The sequence below is a fragment of the Mizuhopecten yessoensis genome, unplaced genomic scaffold, assembly GCF_002113885.1.
Source record: "Mizuhopecten yessoensis strain PY_sf001 unplaced genomic scaffold, ASM211388v2 scaffold11117, whole genome shotgun sequence".
NCBI lineage: Eukaryota > Metazoa > Mollusca > Bivalvia > Pectinida > Pectinidae > Mizuhopecten > Mizuhopecten yessoensis.
This window is the reverse complement of record NW_018408888.1, coordinates 20,123-27,258: the sequence shown is the minus strand read 5'-3', so window position 1 is coordinate 27,258 and position 7,136 is coordinate 20,123.

The following is a 7,136-nucleotide window of genomic DNA, read 5'->3' as shown; positions in this document are numbered from 1 at the left end:
GATCCCACACCAGACACCTATCTGTCAAAACGTCTTAGTCAGGTGTCCGGGCCAGAGGAACCCACACCAGACATCTATCTGTCAAAACGTCTTAGTCTGGTGTTCGGGCCAGAGGAACCCACACCAGACACCTATCTGTCAAAACGTCTTAGTCAGGTGTCCGGGCCAGAGGAACCCACACCAGACACCTATCTGTCAAAACATCTTAGTCTGGTGTCCGGGCCAGAGGAACCCACACCAGACATATATCTGTCAAAACGTCTTAGTCTGGTGTCCGGGCCAGAGGATATTCGGGCTAAGGAAACCTTTGCTGGATTTAAGGATTTGTTTTGGTTTAAGTTTGTTTAACCTCCTATTAACAGCTAAGGTAATTTAAGGACGTGGATTTAAAGATTTGGTTTGCTTTAAGTTTGTTTAACCTCCCATTAACAGCTAAGGTAATTTAAGGACGTGGATTTAAGGATTTGGTCTGCTTTAAGTTTGTTTAACCTCCTATTAACAGCTAAGGGAATTTAAGGACGTGGATTTAAAGATTAGATTTGCTTTAAGTTTGTTTAACCTCCTATTAACAGCTAAGGTAATTTAAGGACGTGGATTTAAAGATTTGATTTGCTTTAAGTTTGTTTAACCTCCCATTAACAGCTAAGGTAATTTAAGGACATGGATTTAAGGATTTGGTTTGGTTTAAGTTTTTTTAACCTCCTATTAACAGCTAAGGTAATTTAAGGACGTGGATTTAAGGATTTGGTTTGGTTTAAGTTTGTTTAACCTCCTATTAACAGCTAAGGTAATTTAAGGACGTGGATTTAAGGATTTGGTTTGGTTTAAGTTTGTTTAACCTCCTATTAACAGCTAAGGTAATTTAAGGACGTGGATTTAAGGATTTGGTTTGGTTTAAGTTTGTTTAACCTCCTATTAACAGCTAAGGTAATTTAAGGACGTGGATTTAAGGATTTGGTTTAGTTTAAGTTTGTTTAACCTCCTATTAACAGCTAAGGTAATTTAAGGACGTGGATTTAAGGATTTGGTTTGGTTTAAGTTTGTTTAACCTCCTATTAACAGCTAAGGTAATTTAAGGACGTGGATTTAAGGATTTGGTTTGGTTTAAGTTTGTTTAACCTCCTATTAACAGCTAAGGTAATTTAAGGACGTGGATTTAAGGATTTGGTTTGGTTTAAGTTTGTTTAACCTCCTATTAACAGCTAAGGTAATTTAAGGACGTGGATTTAAGGATTTGGTTTGGTTTAAGTTTGTTTAACCTCCTATTAACAGCTAAGGTAATTTAAGGACGTGGATTTAAGGATTTGGTTTGGTTTAAGTTTGTTTAACCTCCTATTAACAGCTAAGGTAATTTAAGGACGTGGATTTAAGGATTTGGTTTAGTTTAAGTTTGTTTAACCTCCTATTAACAGCTAAGGTAATTTAAGGACGTGGATTTAAGGATTTGGTTTGGTTTAAGTTTGTTTAACCTCCTATTAACAGCTAAGGTAATTTAAGGACGTGGATTTAAGGATTTGGTTTGGTTTAAGTTTGTTTAACCTCCTATTAACAGCTAAGGTAATTTAAGGACGTGGATTTAAGGATTTGGTTTGGTTTAAGTTTGTTTAACCTCCTATTAACAGCTAAGGTAATTTAAGGACGTGGATTTAAGGATTTGGTTTGGTTTAAGTTTGTTTAACCTCCTATTAACAGCTAAGGTAATTTAAGGACGTGGATTTAAGGATTTGGTTTGGTTTAAGTTTGTTTAACCTCCTATTAACAGCTAAGGTAATTTAAGGACGTGGATTTAAGGATTTGGTTTGGTTTAAGTTTGTTTAACCTCCTATTAACAGCTAAGGTAATTTAAGGACGTGGATTTAAGGATTTGGTTTGGTTTAAGTTTGTTTAACCTCCTATTAACAGCTAAGGTAATTTAAGGACGTGGATTTAAGGATTTGGTTTGGTTTAAGTTTGTTTAACCTCCTATTAACAGCTAAGGTAATTTAAGGACGTGGATTTAAGGATTTGGTTTGGTTTAAGTTTGTTTAACCTCCTATTAACAGCTAAGGTAATTTAAGGACGTGGATTTAAGGATTTGGTTTGGTTTAAGTTTGTTTAACCTCCTATTAACAGCTAAGGTAATTTAAGGACGTGGATTTAAGGATTTGGTTTGGTTTAAGTTTGTTTAACCTCCTATTAACAGCTAAGGTAATTTAAGGACGTGGATTTAAGGATTTGGTTTGGTTTAAGTTTGTTTAACCTCCTATTAACAGCTAAGGTAATTTAAGGACGTGGATTTAAGGATTTGGTTTGGTTTAAGTTTGTTTAACCTCCTATTAACAGCTAAGGTAATTTAAGGACGTGGATTTAAGGATTTGGTTTGGTTTAAGTTTGTTTAACCTCCTATTAACAGCTAAGGTAATTTAAGGACGTGGATTTAAGGATTTGGTTTGGTTTAAGTTTGTTTAACCTCCTATTAACAGCTAAGGTAATTTAAGGACGTGGATTTAAGGATTTGGTTTGGTTTAAGTTTGTTTAACCTCCTATTAACAGCTAAGGTAATTTAAGGACGTGGATTTAAGGATTTGGTTTGGTTTAAGTTTGTTTAACCTCCTATTAACAGCTAAGGTAATTTAAGGACGTGGATTTAAGGATTTGGTTTGGGTTAAGTTTGTTTAACCTCCTATTAACAGCTAAGGTAATTTAAGGACGTGGATTTAAGGATTTGGTTTGGTTTAAGTTTGTTTAACCTCCTATTAACAGCTAAGGTAATTTAAGGACGTGGATTTAAGGATTTGGTTTGGTTTAAGTTTGTTTAACCTCCTATTAACAGCTAAGGTAATTTAAGGACGTGGATTTAAGGATTTGGTTTGGTTTAAGTTTGTTTAACCTCCTATTAACAGCTAAGGTAATTTAAGGACGTGGATTTAAGGATTTGGTTTGGTTTAAGTTTGTTTAACCTCCTATTAACAGCTAAGGTAATTTAAGGACGTGGATTTAAGGATTTGGTTTGGTTTAAGTTTGTTTAACCTCCTATTAACAGCTAAGGTAATTTAAGGACGTGGATTTAAGGATTTGGTTTGGTTTATGTTTGTTTAACCTCCTATTAACAGCTAAGGTAATTTAAGGAGGTGGATTTAAGGAAAGTTTCCTTAGCTTCAGCAGTGCTTTTCAGTGGGAAGCACTTGGGAAGTATCGAGAGCAAAGCTTTTAAAACTTAAATTTTAATAATTTAAAGAGTAAGAAGATATTGTATTGAGTTCCATATAGGTTAAGTCGCTACTTCGAGAATTCCATGGTTTGGCTACTAGAGACATATAAACCCGTGTTTTAGTCTCTAGATTAAATAATGTTAAAAAAAATAGTATGCTTATGATCGCGAGGCTCAATTTATACATTCCATAACTAAAAAGCAACCATTACGTGCACATTATATATCGTTAGGTTCAGTATTGAATAACTGCAGATTATGTTCGACCACGGACTTGGATAACTAATCTAATTCCGTGGTTCGACTATGTCCCGGCGATAATCCTATTTATCTAAGGCAGAGACGTATAGAGATGTATTATACGTCTCTGTCTAAGGTCACCGTGTCGGGTCAACCTGAGTTTACCCCAGGTCGGGCTTTATCTATGACCAATAGACAGCGTTGGCCAGGTCACATCTATCGGCTTAACATACGCCTTCACCTCTGGGCTACCAGGTTGCCGTAATTTTATGAGTAATTCAGGATTTTCAGGTTAACACGGATGTTACCTCTCCGGGTACCGTGTCATCTCTATAAAACGTAGAGGGAAACCAACATATCGTCCTGCAAACATTTTCCTGATCAAATGGAAACAGACATATCTTATAAAGGCTAAATGATTCAATACGACAATTAAGGCATATTTTTGTAAAAAAAACTGTCCCCCTCATGATGGTAAAAAAAAGCAATAAATTCAACCAATGACATTAGTTAGATTTCCATTTGTCCTATATTGCAGGGACTTGAGAATTTGTTACAGTTATATTTGGACCTAAACTAAGGTGTTCAGAGTAATTTTACGCGTTTGGGGGGGGGGGGGGGGGGGGGTTTACATCAATTTTCGGTAAATGAGGATAATTACCCTGAACACCTCGGTTTAGGTTCAAATATATAGCTGTAACATTATAATGTCCCTGTGCCCTTTATTTCTGCTTTGTGGGAAATCTGGACTCCAGGACTTACATCGTCATTCCATTTTTTTCTTGTTGAAAGTACTAATAAAACATGATACCATTTACATGAACTGATCTGGACAAAGCTTGATCCTTTTTTTAATTGAAATAAAAAATAAACATAGCGCACTTGATAATATAAATCTAACGAAATAGGACATACAATTCCCAATATGAGTTATAAGCCAAATGATCTTTAAAATTATCTCTGATAAGGTAAAAGTCCCTTTAATACGAATGCTATAAATTTTGCAAATTGCTGGATTTTTGTTAAATCAGTCACTGCTAAATATACAACATGTATATTATTTTTTTATCTGGGAGGTCAACAGTGCTTCAATTGCTTTAAATCATGGATGACTGGACTAAAATTTGACATAATGGTAGAGAATTGGATGTAGTTTACATGGACTTGATGAAGGCGTCCAACAAAGTTCCACACAGACGTCTGTTAAATAAACCCCGAAGTTATGGATTTAGTACACAGATAATATGTTGGATAGAAAGTTTTTTGAGTAATCGGAAACAGAGAGTGATTGTAAATGGGACATCGTCAGCAGAACACACAGTCATTGTAGTGGAATACCTCAAGGAAGTGTGCTAGGTCCAATACTTTTCGTCCTATACATTAACGACCTACCGATTTGCTGATGACACTGATTTGTACTGAACAATATCTGATGATACCGATGAAAGCTTACTCTAAGATGATCTCTGCAATTTGATGAAATGGTCGGATATGTGGCTATTAATGAAGTTTCCATCCTAAAACGTGTAAAGTTATGACAGTGTTAACAAAACATAAAAAGAGAAAACCACGATAAATGGAGGAGAAATTATAGCATTGGAAAACATTGTATCGGAGAAATATTTAGGGATTGTAGTAGACCCAAGACTTGATCTTGACATATCCAACAAGCAATAAATAAAGCTAACACATCGTAGGTGTCACAAGGAGATCATTTGTATATTTGGACGAAAAAATGTTCACAAATATTTTGATAGCGCTGGTTCGACCTTATTGATCAACAAAATTACTCCCCGGATTTAAGACTATTATAGCTACAGCGAGAGACTACGCCGATTGAAGCTGCCGACTCTAACAAGCCTGCGCGGAGATTCAAGTTTATGAATGGGTTATATATGATGATCATCTGCAGGCGCGTAGCTAGCCCCTTTACCATGTGTAAGCCCCGACATGGGGTTGCCGAAGGCAGCCCCCCCCCCCCCCCCCCCCCCCCACGAAGCGCGAGGAGGGGGAGGGTACGGGAGTGGGTCTTCCCCCTCCCGTAAGGGGGGTCTGGGGGGTCTCCCCCATGAAAATTTTGTTGGAAAATAAGTCCAGAACAAATCAGTGAATACAAAGAAAAAAATACTTAATTTTTGCGACGTAAAAATATTATTTTTGTGGTCAATTGGGTGACGTTATCAATAGTGACGTCACTTGGCACAATAACAGTTGCATTCGGGGTGGCCGAATGTGCCCCGGCAAAAGGGGCCGAACGTGCCCCAAATTGATATTTTCATAAAAACAAACACATTGATTGTCTGTGTCCACTGTGCCATACTCGGAGTCGTTTGCGCCAGGCGTGAGTTTCTCAATTTACTCAATCGAGCAGTTTAGTTCCGCCTGGAACTGTCCATTAATGCAATGGACATTTCTAAACTTCATACATTTTTGTACTAACTATTAACACTGTATCATATCTGAGGAATTACATATGTATACTATATATTCAAAACTTAAACTCCACTTTATAGTATCAGCAAGAAAAAATAATGTCATGAAAACCTTTACTTGTCAAAATCATGTGCAAGCCCGGGCTTATTGGCTTACATGGTAGCTACGCGCCTGATCTGCGCCGGTTGCAACACTTGCATCGCCATTATTGCGACATTCAGAATATACTAGAAATTTATTTTGATATGCCGTTTTAATCGACATACATCGTATGATATGCTCAAAGAGAGAGATGACGTGATAAAAGAACTGTTGTACACGTGCCAGTTTTATCGTTTTACGTGATATTTACTGGCAGATGTAAACGGACCCATTAGGGATCTTATCTTTCTAATCATATCTCCGCTCAAGGAAAAACTCGTGGACACAGTAAAAAAATCCTTAAACAACATTGTCATTTAAATGTTAGAAAACATAACTTTACTCAAAAGAATAATTGATATCTGGAACAGTCTCCCACAAGATGTTATTTCATCTCGTAACGTATTTGACTTTGAGAAAACCTTGGACAAATTCTGGAAAGCGTTTTATGTATAGGCTTATTTTATGTTTACCACATTGTATTTCAACTTCTATTGATGCGGATATAGAGGTAGGGTAGCAATGTCTGCGTCCACTAATATCCTATTAAATCCTATTAAAATTAATATGGAATTTTGATTTCTTTTTCCAGAGCAGGTGATCGTTTTACACAAATTAAAGTAACTTAAAAGTGAGGAAATACGCATATCAGTCCCGATTCCTTCCCTAATCGTATGATAAACTAAAATACAGGCATACTCTTGAATCGATTGGCCTTGCTCCTTTGAAAGAGTAAATTTCACTCAAGAAAAAGTAGATTTTGAAATTTTGACTGATGAGATATCAAGTCAAAGAATAGGTGTGTCGTTTTTGGCCACGATATGTAGGAATTGGGGACAAAACTGTATTAGACGTGTGTGTCTAAAAAAAAAAAAAAAGTGGGGTGGACTTGGGTTTGTTTCATAATTAGCCAATGAAATGTCCGATCAAGACGATGTTATTAATGATCCAATATTATGTAGGTACACTATATACTTTGTAATATTGAAAATTATTATTTGCATTCACAGCACGAAATGTTTTTTGTTCTGAATAAATATCAGACACGGGTTTCGATTTTTTTTTAAAGTTAAAAGTTATGTGATGAGGAACTCGTTCACAAATGAAATGTGCCTATTACCATCCATCTAAA